The sequence below is a fragment of the Hyperolius riggenbachi genome, chromosome 8 (assembly GCF_040937935.1).
Source record: "Hyperolius riggenbachi isolate aHypRig1 chromosome 8, aHypRig1.pri, whole genome shotgun sequence".
Taxonomy (NCBI): domain Eukaryota; kingdom Metazoa; phylum Chordata; class Amphibia; order Anura; family Hyperoliidae; genus Hyperolius; species Hyperolius riggenbachi.
In genome coordinates this window covers 65,833,934-65,851,582 of record NC_090653.1, presented here as the reverse complement: position 1 = coordinate 65,851,582, position 17,649 = coordinate 65,833,934, and the positions used below count along the sequence as shown (strand labels likewise).

Genomic DNA, 17,649 nt, shown 5'->3' with positions numbered 1-17,649 from the left:
AGCCGTCCTTGTGTGTGCCTGAAGCAGCCAGGAGGTGATGGCACATGCACAGACTTTCCTAGCGTTGCAACGGATCCAATACCAATGGAGCGGGAACGGATCCATTGGACCGGAAATTGGATCCGTTACCTAAAACATGCCAATGTGAACTGGGCCTCTTTTTGCATGGCTGATTTTAGGTTAAAAGTGGCTTTTGGCAAAAATTAATATTGGCCCAGTCCTTCAATAATGCAGTCAAAAATTGTTTAGACCAAAAAGAGCACTCACAAACAAGACTAGAAATGCACTGTAATGCTCGAAAAAAACACACTCAAAATACTCCTAGAGCAATTTACAGTAAAATCTCATGCTATAACTAAAACAATTTCCAGCAGTAGAGGTTGGATTTCAGCATGGCCACTTAGAAAGCAAAACAGTCCTATTTATGTGACTAAAGATGTACTGTATTTTTTAGACTATAAGGCCTCATTCACACCTAAAATCGAAATGTTTTGTGTGCACTTTTTCCCCCCTCCCTGCGCTCCATTGCACGCTGTATTTCTGGTAAAAGCGCTTTTCTAAGCGCTTTTGCACAGCGGTTTTGTAATTCACCCATGACGCAAGTCAGGAAGTGAAATCTTTGACCCGAAAAAGAATAAATACAATGTATTTATTCTTAAAAACGCGAAGGCCATCGCTACGCAAAACATTTTTCTGAGCATTTTGCAGTTTTCCTATACCTTCCATTTTAGCAAAAATGCCCCAAAAATAGTACAGGCACCGCTTTGCCGAAAGCAAAGCAGGTGCAACGCGCTGATATGAACCTTCTCATAGAGATTCATTGCACAAGCGTTTTATGGCCAATTTTGAAAATGCGCTTGAAAAAAGGGCAGAAACGCCCTTAGTGTAAACGAGCCCTAAGACTCACTTTTTCTCCGCCAAAAGTGGGGAAAAAGTCACTGCATCTTATAGTCCAAATGCAGTTTGTTCCTGAATTGTGAATGCCCACCGATACGAACCTCCAACCCGCCGCAATGTCGGGGACTCCCTGTACTGTGCCCATGCATAGGAGGACACAGGGGAACACAAAGGGGCATAGAAGAAGACACAAGGAGGACAGAGGCGGATACATGGGGGACACAGGAGGACACAAGGGGGACAGAGGAGGACACAGGGAGACACAAGAGGTACAAGGGGGCATGAGGTGGCATAATCTACAAGATGCACCTTCACCATGGATGCACCAGGTTTAGTATATATTTTTTTCCCCCTGGTTTTTGTCCTCTAAACCTAGGTGTGTCTTATGGTCAGGAGCATCTTATAGTCCGGAAAATACGGTACTTCAATGGTAAAACAAAAATGTAAGGTCCCAAAAAGTTTTTGTTTTAGACAAAGGAAATAAAATCTCTATGGCATATATAGTGCTGTCTGTGCTTCTTTTGGGGGAGGGGGGGACGGATCAAGACCAAGTTGCACCTGGGGGAAGGTCAGGTTTTGGCGCCTAAAGGTCAGGTTTTGGCGCCTAAACTGCCATTCATTTTGCCGCCTTTTTAAGAATTCAACAAACACTGCGCCTGGGGCAAGATACCCGCTTGCCCCCCCCCCCCCCCCTAGATCCGTCCCTGCATTTAGACTTACTTCTTCTAGGCTATCCTAATATCGCTATATGGGGGAGGTGGAAGAACAAAGGTACCTAATACTGTTATCTGAAGGGGGGGGGGTACAAAAAATATCTTTTTTACGGTTCATTACCTGTATCTGATAAAACAATGGGGTTAGGGCCATGGGGAATAACAGAAATTTTAGTTCAGCTAAACCATGTCAAATGTTGCTGATTCTGAACAACATCTTTTTTTAATTTTTATTTCAAATATGGTCTGTTTACCTTACATGGGGTTAGGCATGTAATTAAGGCGCCGGAAAATTTGGGCGCAAGGCAAAGCTGAAAAACATCTCATCCTGCTCTGGCAAAAGTCCTAGCGTCGTGAATTACTATTACCCCTCCATTGGCCACCATTGACTCTGCGGTAACGCTAGGTACTCACCACCCCACGGGTCCAGCGACGCCCCCTTGACGAACAGCGTTCAGTGATGCCTCTTTCTGCTTGTGACATCTAGCAATGTTATACAACGGGCGTGAACGGGAAGTCAAGCGATTGTGGTACTTTGCACAGATTCGTCGGAGAACGTAATGATCCAATCTGCTGTGACACTCGTTATCGGCGTGCGTCACTAAACGTCGTTAGCGCGATCGCGGGCCTGTACTCACGTCGCGAGATTGCGGAAATGACTGCTCGGGGCTCAAAAAATCGCCTGTCCTCAGGAAAATCGCGTGGTGGGTAAAGGCCTTAAGATGCAATTCAGCTTACATCTACTGCGGGTGGCCAAATTACACTGTCTTTATACTAATTTGCATTCAGTCTTTTGACAGACCCCACATTACTGTCTGAGCATCGCTATGGCTATGGCCACCTTAGGCACTATGGCGGCGCATGGTGCGCCCAAATTTCCTACGGCATTTTTACCTTTCTTGTATATGGGGATAGGTCATATATTTCATTGTTTACAAGTCATTTTGTAACTGCATGCCATCAAATATTACCTTTCAGCTTCATTCTGCTTCTATTAAACCTTTCTTTAAAGGAAGAAAAAAAAAAAAAAGCTTGTTAGAAACCATGGCAACAGTATCCGTCTTGTTGTAAAAGATATCCAGTTGCTGCTTTCTTAAAGAGCCCATATCATGGTACAACTATTGTATTTTTGATCAGATTGTTCAGATGGTATGGTAGGACAGAGAAGGTCGTTGGCCAAAAGAACGGATCGGTCTGTGCAGCGGATTTTTTTCATATATATTTCATATATATGATAACAACTGGTTGCGATATCAAGAATAGTTTGGATTCTTTAATCCAGTGGATCTCCTAAATACAATCTTTTCTTTTGATCACAATTATCTTATACAATATACAATAGCATTTCTATAGCGCTTTTCTCCCATAGGACTCAAAGCGCTTAGGTTCTCTCAGATTCAGTAATTGGTAGTATTATGAAGTATTCAATATTCAGTATCTTATCAAAAATATGATCGTTTGGTAAAAATCACACTGTTATTGGGCAGCTTTAGGCCTGGTTCACACTAGGGCACTTTTCTGCGGCATTTCGGCGGTTTGCTTATCCAGCATCCAGTGATCATAAAAGTGCTATATACATTGGCTTGCAAAAGTATTCGGCCCCCTTGAAGTTTTCCACATTTTGTCACATTACTGCCACAAACATGAATCAATTATATTGGAATTCCACGTAAAAATACCAGTACAAAGTGGTGTACATGTGAAAAGTGGAATGAAAATCATACATGATTCCAAACATTTTTTACTAATCAATAACTGCAAAGTGGGATGTGCGTAATTATTCAGCCCCCTTTGGTCTTAGTGCAGTCAGTTGCCCATAGACCATGAGTGCTAGTAGCTAAACAGAGTGCACCTGTAAGGCTTGGTGGTGTATTCTTCACAGTCAGCATGCAACGCATGAGCTGACGTGGAGGAGGTACACACACTAGCACAAGGAAACAGGCTATTCCTAGTATAGTGGAGGGGAGGACTGACTCCAATAGGAGATTGTGGCGCACAGAGCCGGTGCAGATCTGACAGCCACAAACAATGCTTTCGTTATAACGTCTCAGCGCAAAGTAGCGCTGAGCGCATAAACCAGAACTGAGGAGATCAGGACAGGTAAACAGAATGAACGCTTGCTTAACTAGCCACTACTTAGTGACAGCAAGCGTCCACAATAACACAGACTGGAATGAGGCAGCCAATGCGTTTCGGCGATGGCGTGCCTCACAAAGACAGGACAGGATAGTCAGGAAATAGCAGGATCAAAATAGATGAACGTAACACAGACAAATAAACAATAAGTATGTTTTCCTAGCGTATTACAATTACAGCTATCAATGAAACTATTTGTAACGTCTGACTAACATATGTATATATCGGCAATGAACCGATATATGACATAAGCAGGAACGCTGACTAGGACTGGAGTAATACAGGGAACAGGACTCAGAAGGATTCGCTATCTCTTCGCAGAGATGAACGCAATCCACAAACGGTAACAGAACAGGATTCAGAAGGATTCGTTATCTCTTCGCAGAGATGAACGCAATCCACAAACAGTAACAGAACAGGATTCAGAAGGATTCGTTATCTCTTCGCAGAGATGAACGCAATCCACAAACGGTAACAGGACAGGATTCAGAAGGATTCGTTATCTCCTCGCAGAGATGAACGCAATCCACAAACGGTAACAGAACAGGATTCAGAAGGATTCGTTATCTCTTCGCAGAGATGAACGCAATCCACAAACAGAACCAGGAGCAGGGTAACTACCTCAGCACGGGTGGTCACGGTATGCGCAACCTACCAAAACGTGCTGGAAAGCTGACTAACTGCACACAGGATATAAACAGTTCGTGTACGTATACATCAGCGACACTGATGTATCAACGTAACACAAATACAAGGAAAATAATAAACGTGCTGGTATGCATATATATTGGCAATGAACCAATATATGATGCAAAGACCAGCAAAGTATCTTTAGAACAAGAAACACGATCGAGGGCTGAAGCGACAGCAAGACAGGCTTAAACTGAAGCTATGAAAACCCAAGGAAACCCTGCAGGAAGCAGATCTTTATACTGAGGTCATCCAATGGGAGCAGACATGCAGATTCCCACACAGGTGAATGATAATCACGCAGGGGCGTAGCAATAGGGGGTGCAGAGGTAGCGACCGCATCGGGGCCCTTGGGCCAGAGGGGCCCCGAAGGGCTCTCCCTCATCTACATTATTACCTCTCTATTGGTCCTGTGCTCATAATAATCATTTCTATAGATGCTGTGAATAGTAGTAATCACTAACAAACTGTTTCCCAGCCTCTTCTTGCACCTCTGACACTGTAGTTGCCATTTGTTTATACCTTTAAAAAGGACTAAATATGCTAAAATGCAATCTCAAATAGGCAAAGAAAGTCTCTGAAAAAACTTTATTGACACACGTACAAAAAATAGAAAAATGGTTCTTCAATATCACAAGGTCTAAAAAGCACATTGGTTGGTATGAAACAACAATTGGTTGTAGCTTTGTGGGCATTTAAACTTCAAGGCAACGACACATGTTCGTTTCGGGCTTTTGTATAGAATTGTATGTGCCCTTCGTCAGGCCGTAATACCCAATTCTGCGTAGCTCAACCAAGGGAAGTTAAGACCAATCATGCGAAGAGCCAAAAAATGGGGGGCATCTAAACCCACCAGACGCACTTAACCTTCCCAGAAGCTGTAATAAGGAGCTGCTACACGGATTCCGTGTAGCAGCTCCTTATTACAGCTTCTGGGAAGGTTAAGTGCGTCTGGTGGGTTCAGATGCCCACCATTTTTTGGCTCTTCGCATGATTGGTCTTAACTTCCCTTGGTTGAGCTACGCAGAATTGGGTATTACGGCCTGACGAAGGGCACATACAATTCTATACAAAAGCCCGAAACGAACATGTGTCGTTGCCTTGAAGTTTAAATGCCCACAAAGCTACAACCAATTGTTGTTTCATACCAACCAATGTGCTTTTTAGACCTTGTGATATTGAAGAACCATTTTTCTATTTTTTGTACGTGTGTCAATAAAGTTTTTTCAGAGACTTTCTTTGCCTATTTGAGATTGCATTTTAGCATATTTAGTCCTTTTTAAAGGTATAAACAAGTGTTGAAGGGCAAGGTGGATTGCCCCAAAAAAGGACTGTGTTTTTTGATCCTCCACCATATAAAGGATCGTATCCCAGAATTTGTTTATAAAACACTGTAGTTGCCATTGGCAAGGTTTGGTGCGCCGTATCAATTGTTATGTATAGAGTGCTTGGGGGGCCCCATGTAAAACTTGCATCGGGGCCCACAGCTCCTTAGCTACGCCACTGATAATCAGTCACAAGCTGACAGCAGGGAAAGACAGACAAAGCTATGCAGCTTGCATGGAAAGACATCAGAACTGCCTGAGCTGCAGCACTACTACTTCCAGCAACACTTGCTGCAGCAGCGATCATTACAGCACCTGTGTGTAATCTAATGTCAGTACAAATACAGCTGCTCTGTGACGACCTCAGAGGTTGTCTAAGATAATATTGGGAGCAACAACACCATGAAGTCCAAAGAACACACCAGACAGGTCAGGGATAAAGTTATTGAGAAATTTAAAGCAGGCTTAGGCTACAAAAAGATTTCCAAAGCCTTGAACATCCCACAGAGCACTGTTGAAACAATCATTCAGAAATGGAAGTGTAACGAACGGAGCAGCTGCGGCAAACAGCACCGCCGCCGCAGCTGCCTCCATGCCGCTGCCCGTCCTCTCGGCGTCTAGGACGCCGAGGACCGAATGTTTGTTCTCTCAAGGGGTCACCGCCTCGCGCGGGCGCGCGCACAGACGGGACCTTTATGCAAAGAGGAGGCTCGTCAGCTGACCTGCTGGTCGGCTGACGTCAGAGGAGCCTCACGGCGCCCAGGATTGGCTGGCTGCAGGGGGCGTGCCAGTGAGGTCTCCTCTGCTTCTTAATGCTGGGAATACACGGTTCGTTTTTGCCTTCGTTTAAACCTTCGTTTCGATTGTGCCTTTTGTCCTTTTCGATCCCGAAATAATCGGTCATACGGTTAATATCACCACCCACGGTTTCGTTTTTTTTTTCGATTCTGATGGTTTCGTTTTTCCAATGATCGAAGGCTGCAAAGAAACGAAACGAAAATCCCTTTTTACAGGGACGGACTAGCATAAACGAATATATAATCGATCTGAACAGCCATCAAGCCTACCAATGGCTCGATTAGATGGATAAAGAGAGATAATATCAAACATGTTCGATCACTAGTCGTTCGTTTTTGGGGTCTATTAATCGAAACTATAATGAGATTATGACTATTTTCACATACGTTTTCAACACTCGATTCGTTTACCGAACGAATCGAAGGTTTAAACGAAGGCAAAAACGAACCGTGTATTCCCAGCATTAGCCTCCGGGCTTCAATCAGACACTGTCTGCTGTCGTGAATACTTCTTGTGTTAGCGCTCAGACCTTAGACTAGATCCCAGGTGTTGAAACCAAGGACTTCACACCTAGACTAGAAATTGTTATATTGTATTGATTACCTGTGTATGACTCTGGCTAAACTCTGACTCTGATCTCGTTTACTGATTCTGTACTTCTGCCTATCTGCCTCAAAGTTGCTGAACCTCTGTCTGATTACCGATTACTCTTCTGCCTCACGATTCTGTTCTGATACTGTCCTCTCTGTTGCCAACCCTTGCCTGTCTGACCATTTTACTCACCAGTGGGCCCTCGCCACTGGTGAGGTGTTAGCTTCTCCAGCTCCTCTGGTGAAGTTATTTGCTGGTGACCAGTTGCTCCTGCTCCTAGGCTGCAGTACAGTCTGAATCGCCTGCTCCTCAGGTGATCACTAGTTGCAGTACTGTTTGTACCTCCTGCTCCTAGGCTGCAGTACGGTCTGATTCGCCTGCTCCTCAGGTGATCATTAGTCACAGTACTGTCTGTATCTCCTGCCCCTCAGGCTGCAATACAGTCTCAATCACCTGCCCCTCAGGTGATCTCTAGGCTGTAGTACTGTCTGAATCACCCGCTCCTCAGGAGGTTCTATCTCTTCAGTCTTAGTATCTCCAGCTTGCTGGGGTTGGTACTCTAGCTCACGGTCAGTGTACCGACAGTACCTCACCAGCCCCTCTGGTGAGGTCTCGCCAAACTATTAAAGTTATTGTACTCTAGCACACGGTCAGTATACCGATAGTACCTTAACAGCCCCTCTGGTGAGGTCTCGCCAAACTATTAAAGTTACGGTTACACCAAGCACTACACACTCAGCTCCTTGCATTGCTATACTGGTATTATTGGTGATTCTGCAGATCACACATAATCAGGTATAGCGTCTGCATTATTGGCGATTCTGCAAATCACCAAATAATCAGACATCTGAGCTGCGACACCCAACCGTTAAAGTAAGGAGTATGGCACAACTGTAAACCTACCAAGACAAGGCCGTCCACCTAAACTCACAGGCCGAAAAAGGAGAGCGCTGATCAGAAATGCAGTCAAGAGGCCCATGGTGACTCTGGACGAACTGCAAAGATCTACAGCTCAGGTGGGACAATCTGTCCATAGGACAACTATTAGTCATGCACTGCCCAAAATTGGCCTTTATGGAAGAGTGGCAAGAAGAAAGCCATTGTTAACAGAAAAGCATAAGAAGTCCCATTTGCAGTTTGCCACAAGCCATGTGGAGTATACAGCAAACATGTGGAAGAAGGTGCTCTGGTCAGATGAGACCAAAACTGAACTTTTTGGCCAAAATGCAAAACACTATGTGTGGCGGAAAACTAATACTGCACATCACTCTGAACACACCATCCCCACTTTCAAATATGGTGGTGGCAGTATCATGTTCTGAGGGTGCTTCTCTTCAGCAGGGACAGGGAAGCTGGTCAGAATTGATGGGAAGATGGATGGAGCCAAATACAGGGCAATTGTAAGCAATAGCGGAGCCGCCGCCGCGCAGGGCAGCGTGGCGGCGGCCTCCGCATCCCAGCCGGCGGTTTTCGAAACGTCTACGGAGCCGCCGGCGCAGAGCAGGGCGGGCTCCGCTGCGGCTGACAGGATGGCGGCAGGTCCCGCTGCTCAGCCGGCGGACTTCCGTGTGCGGGCATGCGCTGACCAGGGACCTGGCCTCTCAGTGATGCAGAGGCAGAGGGTCATGCGCACGCGCGCGAGGCGGCAGGATCTTTATTCTCGGAGGAGACAGGTCAGCTGATCCGGCGATCAGCTGACCTTAGCCAGCCAATCACTTGCTGACTTCAGCTCCAGCCCCCTGGGCGGGCTGGTGGAACTGGGCTTCAGCATTTAAGCCCACAGTTGTCATTTGCTCACTGTCTGCTGTCGTGAATACTTAGGTGTAAACGCTGAGACCTTAGCTCAGTTCCCTGGTGTTGATATCAAGGACATCACACCTCAGTCTAGGATTGTATTGCATATTTATCTGTGTCTTGACTTTGGCTATCCCTGACTACTCTCTCCTCTTCTCGATTTTGTACCTTTGCCTATCTGATTCTTAGTTGCCGACCCTGCCTGTTTAACGGACTCTGAATCAGCCTTCTGCTCTTGTACTGCTACCGTCTCTCTGTTGCCGAACCTCTGCCTGTCTGACCTTTCTCTTTTCCCCAGTGGAACGTCTCCCTCTGGTGGGAAATCTCTGAGGCTTGCCTCTCCGAGACGCCTGCCCTAGCAGACGATTACTGCCAGGAGCTGAGATCCCAATCTTCGCTTGGGCCGAGGATCTCACACACGGGGTTCCCATTCAGAGGTAACCACACCTCTGAGGAATCACCGTGTGGTGGATATTTCCACAGTCTTGTTTATTGTACTTGTTGATTGTTATTATTTCTGCTTCAGTATCCAGAGGTTCGTTACACTTGCATTATTGGTGATTCTGCAGATCGTCAATAATCAGGTGATATCTGCATTATTGGTGATACTGCAGATCGCCAATAATCAGATTCTCTCTGCTTACTAACACCGATCATTACAGCAATCTTGGAAGAAAACCTCTTGGAGTCTGCAAAAGACTTGAGACTGGGGCAGAGGTTCACCTTCCAGCAGGACAACGACCCTAAACATAAAGCCAGGGCAACAATGGAATGGTTTAAAACAAAACATATCCATGTGTTAGAATGGCCCAGTCAAAGTCCAGATCTAAATCCAATCGAGAATCTGTGGCAAGATCTGAAAACTGTTGTTCACAAATGCTGTCCATCTAATCTGACTGAGCTGGAGCTGTTTTGCAAAGAAGAATGGGCAAGGATTTCAGTCTCTAGATGTGCAAAGCTGGGAGAGACATACCCTAAAAGACTGGCAGCTGTAATTGCAGCAAAAGGTGGTTCTACAAAGTATTGACTCAGGGGGGCTGAATAATTACGCACATCCCACTTTGCAGTTATTTCTTTGTAAAAAATGTTTGGAATCATGTATGACTTTCGTTCCACTTCTCACATGTACACCACTTTGTATTGGTCTTTCATGTGGAATTCCAATAAAATTGGTTCATGTTTGTGGCAGTAATGTGACAAAATGTGGAAAACTTCAAAGGAGCCGAATACTTTTGCAAGCCACTGTACAAAGGGACCATTTAAAGTGGACCTGAACTATTTACAGGACACAAGAAAAACACAAAAATCCACCGTGTGTGTATTTAGAGAGGAGAGCTTGTCTAATTCCCCCTCAACTAAAAGTAACCACAAGTGTAATTTGTGCTCTCAGCTGTGTCAGCACAGAAATTCAGCAGTCTTGGTTGACATAGATACAGGAGGTTAACCCTTTCTCTGCTTCCATGAAACTAGGAAGTAGACACACTGCAGATTTATAGCAGGAGTTCTGTAAGCTGTAACAAAGAAATGTTTTTCTTTAATGGAAACCCGAGGTGGGGATTTAAATTAAAAAAAAAAAATCAATGTTACCTGGGGGGCTGGGTGGATCAGGTAGCCACAGTCCCTGCTCCTGTGGCCTGCTATAGCCGACTTTCGATTCGGTGACCCCTGGGGCCACGACTCTGGAAGAGCTGCTCTGTGTGTCTCACGTGCAGGGAGGCGGGGAGCAGTATGGGGGAGCGGCCATGGACAGGCAGAGCTGCCCAATGGCAACTGGGAAAGGCCTGCAGGAATGCCCGCAGTGGGCGTTTGAGGAGCAGGGAATACTGTATCTCTCCTCCCTTCCCCTTGAGAATTGGACAATCATGTTGCCAATTTCGGGGAGGGGGGGGGGGCAGAGAGAGGGGACACAGAGGCATGTCATGCAGCAGGGGACATGCTTCTGTGTCCCATCTGCCCCCGTTGCCACTCCTCAGGTACTTTTCAAACCACAAATGCGCTGCATGCAGCATTTCAGACGCAATTATGTTGACATTCTCTATCCCCCAGATGGGAGTTGCAACGCAATCACCAAAAATTTGCACAGAAAATTGGGTTTTGCGGTCCTAGTGTGAACCAGCCTTAAAGAGAAACCGTGACCAAGAATTGAACTTCATCCCAATCAGTAGCTGATACCCCCTTTTACATGAGAAATCTATTCCTTTTCACAAACGGATCATCAGGGGGCGCTGTATGGCTGATATTGTGGTCAAACCCCTCCCGCAGTGGGATGTAAGGACCATGGTGCTGACAGTTTCTTGTCTGTGAACCTTGTTAAATTGTGGAAAATAACAGCTGTTTACAGCTGGGTCCAACTACCAAAAAGACAAGCAGCATCTCCTCCTTCCAGTGACATCACCTGCCAGCAGTAAAAATGTCACCATGTGATAAATGTCAGAATGTAAATGAGGGAGAGGAAAGATTTTACAATGGAAAAACACTGACTAAATAATTTATACATAATTATTGTAAAAATGAAGCACTTTTTTTAATTACAATATTTTCACTGGAGTTATTCTTTAAGTGTGTCGCATTCATTACTTTACACAAACTAAAAGTACAATTCATTTCTCCCTTCACACCTTCAGATTTTAGTTGTGAATTGCAGTGACATATGCATTCCACAAGGAGGAGTTCTCCTCACATGTGTAGGAATGCTGTTTCTGCAAACACAGTAGTTGCCATTGAACAGCCCTTATGTGTGATGAGGCTGCTCTATGGCCCCCTCTGTCCCCAGGTGTTTCCTGGACATGTGATTGGATGCATTCCATGATGTCTTTGTGAACGGCACATGTAGAAACTGGCTGGCATGCCAGGTAGTCCCAGTACTTCTGCCTGCCCTCTGCACCAGTCAAAAGCCATGAAAGCATGTCACGTTAGAGCAGGGGTAGAGAACCTATGGCTTGGGAGCCAGATGTGGCTCTTTTGATAGTTACATCTGGCTCACAGACAAATCAGTAGGGGTTGATTCACTAAGCTACACTACTCAAGCAGCGCAGCTTAGTGTGGCAGCACAAGTAAAATTTTCAAAGTAGGTACGCTACTGCTGTAGGATGCACTACTAACTTACTTGCGCTCCCCCAAAACAAACAGCTGCTCCAATTGTCCCTGTTAATGTATAGATAGGAGCGGCTGGGCACATCCAGTTAAAAGACCATTATTTGTATAAAGTTAAAATGTGAACATCCACAGCAACAGAGCAGCAGGAGAGAGAGGGGTCAGCATGAGAAGAGGTTGACAGCTGTTTCGCACCCCACAGATAGGTGCTTCGTCAGGACCGCTCTAATTGTCCCTGTCTGGTGAAATGACTGTGTAGGACGAGATCCCCGCACTTTGATTGGCCCAATAGGCTGCCTGTCACTTGACAGGCAGTCTATTGGGCCAAAGTGTGAGGATCTCGTCCTACAAAATACACAATGTAATGGAGAGGAAATTAGTTTCTACACATGCTTCCAGTTGTACTAAAAAGAAAAGGGAAACTCCCACAAGAATCTATAAAGGTATAAATTATATTAAAGTGAACCTAAAGCCGGTAAAAAAAAATGAGATAGGTGCCCTCGCAGCTCCGCTCCGATGTCCTCCTGGCCGCAATAGCAGCATAGGGGGCGATATACAGGCTGGGAACGCGAACAATCACTCGCGTTCCCATGCCTGTCGGCCAGTGACGGCGAAACCGGAAGTGCTCGCCGGCGGGTCCTGGGACATCGGAGCGGAGCTGCGAGGGCACCGATCGGCTGCAGGGGGCTGAGGGAGGCCCCAGGTGAGTTAATCTCATTTTTTTTTACCGGCTTTAGGTTCACTTTAAGACATTCTTATATAACTATCCTACAACTTTAAAAACCACCCATGAGATGGCCACCTCCTCACGCAAACCCACCATACAACACCACTCAAGCGCACCACTGGCCAGATTTAGTAACTGAGTGAGTGAGCTCACAATCTAGAAAAAGCAGGGCAGTCCAGAGCAAAACCATCTGATTAGCATCCAAATAAAAGCAAAAAAGCGAAGCAGCAAGCAAGCAGTGGATTAGTATGCAAGGATGTAACTTGGCATATCCATCGTGGCCATACACAACAACATCACACTGACTGTCAGTAAGTATGCAGTTCCGCAGTATCTCACCACTCCGTAGTCAGCAGACGTCCTGAAGCTTGAGGAATCCACCTCTGGTAGCTAGTGACAGTCCAGATACCATGCTTAGTAGCAGTGCTCCAAAAGTGCCACGACTAGCAATGTCCAAAGTTGCTGGCAATATTGCTGGCAGCCGAGGTGTGCAAAGCTGCAATGCTGATCAGATGGGCATGTTATCCGGGTTGGAATCAAAGTCCTGGTATACTGCCCCAGCTAGTGGTATGATGAAGGTCCTATCTGTGGTGAAGTGAGGAGAGGGGGGGGGGCTTCGGGAGGAGACGGCGTCTCATGCAGGCACGAGGTTCTACAAAGTCGGTATTCCTCCTGTCTGGCTCTCGGGGAAATTGCTGATGTTGCTGAAACCCAAGAGAAGCTGAAGACGTGTCTGACACTTCCGCTGCCCGGCGGATCAACTGTATACACATCACCATGGCAACAGGAACGTGATCCCTCTGCTGCGCATGCACACTGTCCCAGTTTGAAACATATTGTATGGCTCTCATAGAATTACATTTTAAAATATGTGGCGTTTATGGCTCTCTCAGCCAAAAAGTTTCCTGACCCCTGCGTTAGAGGGACTAGTGGGCTGTTAGGTACTGTGGCAGTTAGAGGATACTTGGAAGAAAGATTTGTTTTGGGCAGGTAAGTATTCATTTTTAATTATAAGCTTTTCCCCAAAAGCTGAAAGTTGAATGTCAGTAAAATTACTAATATTCGACTACCTAATAATTATAGTAAAATATTGGTAATATTAACCAATATTTTACTAAAATCTAACCCAACCCTCCCTCTACCGATGCCTAACCCTAAGACCCCCCCCAGTGGTGTATAACCCTAAGACCCCTCTGGTGGTGCCTAACCTAAACCTCCCCTCCTAGCTGTGCCTAACCCTAACTCCCCTGCTGGTGCCTAACCCTAAGACCCCTCTGGTTGTGCCTAAACCTTAACCCCCCCTTGTGGTGCCTAACCTTAACACCACCCCCTGCTGATGCTTACCCTGTCACCGTTGTCCTGTTAGCAAAGGTGCCCTCTAAAATAGCGGGTGGCCCGGTGCCCAATATTATAGCCGGTGCGCTTTTCAACAAGATGTGTCTGGTGCCCTTTTAAACTGCATCTACATTGCCCCTCCTCCCAGGGTCAAGCGTATGACGGTTGGCGTACAGTTGGCTCATTGAAAAAAAACACTCACAGGTCCACTTTAATGAAGAAAATATTGAATATTCAAATTAAAAATGTTATTTCATTTAGAGGATAACTTTATGCTAAGGAGAGCCCACAAACAGCCTAAGAAGTTGGCCTTCACCACTGTGAGTACTGCTGGTGATTTGTGCTGGTTGGTTGAGATTGCTGGTTAGCTGAGTTCTGGATAACCAGGACTCTACTGTATATTGTTGTTCACGGCAGAATCTGTACTTTCTGCACAGGAACTACAGGCTTTTGCAGTGACCTTTTCCATCTGTCTTGCACACAGGGCTAGTTTAAAGCGGTTTAAGGCTACTTTCCCACCAAGATGTTGCGTTTTAGGGGACGTTATGGTCGCATAACGTGCCCCTAACGCAACGCATGGTGGTGTTGAAGTTGGACGTCAGATTGAGCTGCGTTATGCAGCTCTCACAGCAGCCACTCCAGGTTAGTGATAGGAAGTCCGGATCTTTTTAAGGATTCGGATTATTGAAAAGATCCGGATCTTTGAACCGAATCATTTGAAACATTTTACTAGGGAAGCAGACTGGGTGACCAGTGTTGCCAACTCATCCCTTTAATTACTGACACATCTAAGTTATACAGGTTCTGGGGCTACTTACACATAATCAGTGCCTTACCTGCATCTACCTAGCCACGAAACATGTATAATTCATATGTGTCAGTAAATAAAGGCATGAGTTGGCAACACTGTGGGTGACATGATTAGCAGGACAGGACTTTCACTGCACTGTACATTCTGTATGTTCCTGTTTCTTCCAGACCGACATCCACTGTGAACCGAATCTTTCATTGTGATGATCTGGATGATTCGACTCAGAAAAAAGATTCGGATCAAATGAACGATTCGTTCATGATCCGGACAACACTACAGTCCCACCATGAGTCACCACAGCGCAGTGAATATTAATTAGCCATGTGGCTGGCCACGGTGGAGGAGGGGAGACCTCCTCCTCCAACATTACTGAGCATGTGCAAACAGTCTAACGCTGCTTAGCCCAGTATAACGTACAGCATGCAGCACTTTGTTTAAACGTGCTGCGTTACTATGTAACGCAACGTGTGCACTGTGAACAGCACATTGATTTTACAGTGCTGTGAGTTAGGCTGCGTTACTGGCTGCTGTAACGTGGGACTTTAACATCCCACTGCGAAACCAGCCTAAAACCCGGACATAATATTCAATAAAAACATGTTTTCCTACTTTTTATATGCCATACGGTTATCATATTTGCATTTGTGCATAAGTATTATTATATTCATTTATAAGTTATAGCTTCCCAAAAGTACAGTTTTTTGCTTTATGAGCTGACTTTGCATTTTATTAATAACTGCTTTTATTCATTCATTCATTCATTCAGGCAGACATGGTTTGCCTCTTTCTCTGTGTCCGGGAGCTCTTGCACAGTCAGAGAATGTGTCACATTCCACACTTGATACATTTAAGTAAACACAAGATTACATTGTTTAACTTTCTGAAGCGCCAGCTCTGAAGGCATTGACTCTTCTAAAGCAGGGGTCCCCAAACATTTTGGGTCGAGGGCCGGGTCAACATACTTCAGACTGCTGGGGGGCCGAAGTATACATAAAATGATGCCTAAATCTAGACCAAACGGAATTTATGATCTTCCCACCCCGGTCATCCCTGGACCTCCCAGATGTGCAGGTCACTGTTAACCACACTACCATTCGCCCTACCTCTCAAGCCCGCTGTCTGGGTGTCACCCTGGACTCCGCACTCTCCTTCACTCCCCACATCCAAAACCTCACAAAGTCCTGCAACTTCCACCTTCGTAACATCTGTAAGATTCTCCCTTTCCTGACCTCTGCCACCACCAAACTCCTCATCCATGCCCTCACAATTTCCCGCCTCGACTACTGCAATGCCATTCTGTCTGGTCTCCCTATGACCCGACTAGCCCCACTGCAGTCCATCATGAATGTGGCAGCCAGAATTATCCACTCCTCCCATCGCTCCACCAGGGCAGCTCCCCTCCGTGAATCCCTCCACTGGCTTGTGTCTGACCTACAAATCCGTCCACAAAACCTGTTCAACCTACATTTCTGATCTTACTCAGAGATACACACCTAGCCGCTCACTCCGCTCCTCCAATGAACTTCGCCTGACCGTCCCCCGCATCACCCAGTCCCATGCACGCCTCCAAGACTTCTCAAGAGGCGCTCCAACACTATGGAACTCCCTACCTCCACCCATTAGGGCAGCCCCCTCCTTCAACACCTTCAAGAAGGCCCTCAAAACTCACCTTTTCACTCTGGCCTACCACCCCTCACAATTGCTCTAAACCCACAGCTGAACTCTGGTCCCCTACCTCTCATGTCCCTACCTCTCCCTCTAGATTGTAAGCCTTTGGGCAGGGTCCTCCTCCTTTTGTGTCCTACCTGATCATGCACCTCCATTACTGTGCACCCATGCTATGCATCTGAGTGAACCTAACTTGCCTAACTCCATGCTCCCATCCAGTGACTGACTAAGCATTACCTTGTACTCATACTGTGCTGTGTGATCTGGTTTTCTTGTATTCCTGTATTGTCATATTGCTTTTTGTCACACCTAAATATTGTCTGTAACCTAAATTAATGTCCAGCGCTGCGTAATATGTTGGCGCTTTATAAATACAATAAATAATAATAATAATGTCTTTGCGGGCCAGGCAGTGAAGCATACCCAGGTGACAACCTGCAGGCCAATTGGACAGCAGTGTCACCTGATGTGGAATTTGATTGGAAACCAGCGAATGACTGCTTTCTGGCCTCCATGTGGATGGGTGGTGCCAGCACTGCTATTCTATATGTGGATCATCAATATTTGAAGATGTAGCTGACCGCATCTATAAGTAATACATTTTGTGTGTGGGGGCCGGTAAAAGAGCCTCAGGGGGCCGCATTCGGCCCGCGGGCCTTAGTTTGAGGACCACTGTTCTAAAGCCTGTGTTAACCCTTTGAATGATGTTCTAGTAAAAAAAAATGCTGGTTGTATATAATATGCTGTGAATAATTTATTAGAGCAAAGAAGAAATTCTGGGTTATATTCCGCTTTAAGTTAAAATTAGGCCCTAGGTGAGTATAAACATGGGGCCTCAGAATTGCACAATTACCCTGGCATAGCTGTGGTGAACTCTGACACAGGACCTAATATGTGTTCAAACTTACTGCTTTCCAAATGACAATTCAGAATACCAATAAGTCAGTCAGCAGCCATAGTTGCATCAGAATCAGAATTGACTTAATTTGCCAAGTACGATGGTTGTTGTACCCAGAATAGGTTTGGTACACATGGCATAGGCAATTGTTGCAAAGACAGGCAGTACTTGAC

General features: G+C 45.7%; 1 protein-coding gene across 2 annotated transcripts in view; it reads left to right on the top strand.

Moving 5' to 3' along the window:
- Positions 1-17,649, top strand: part of SPRED3 (sprouty related EVH1 domain containing 3) — a 79,697-nt gene that overhangs the window by 20,047 nt on the left and 42,001 nt on the right. The window contains exon 1 of one of the 2 annotated variants that reach the window (XM_068250570.1): positions 13,697-13,754. The exons of the other annotated variant lie outside the window; for it this stretch is intronic. The gene's annotated coding sequence lies outside the window, so the exon portion shown is untranslated. Of the gene's footprint in view, positions 1-13,696; positions 13,755-17,649 lie in introns of those variants that run through there. 2 annotated transcript variants of the gene reach the window in all.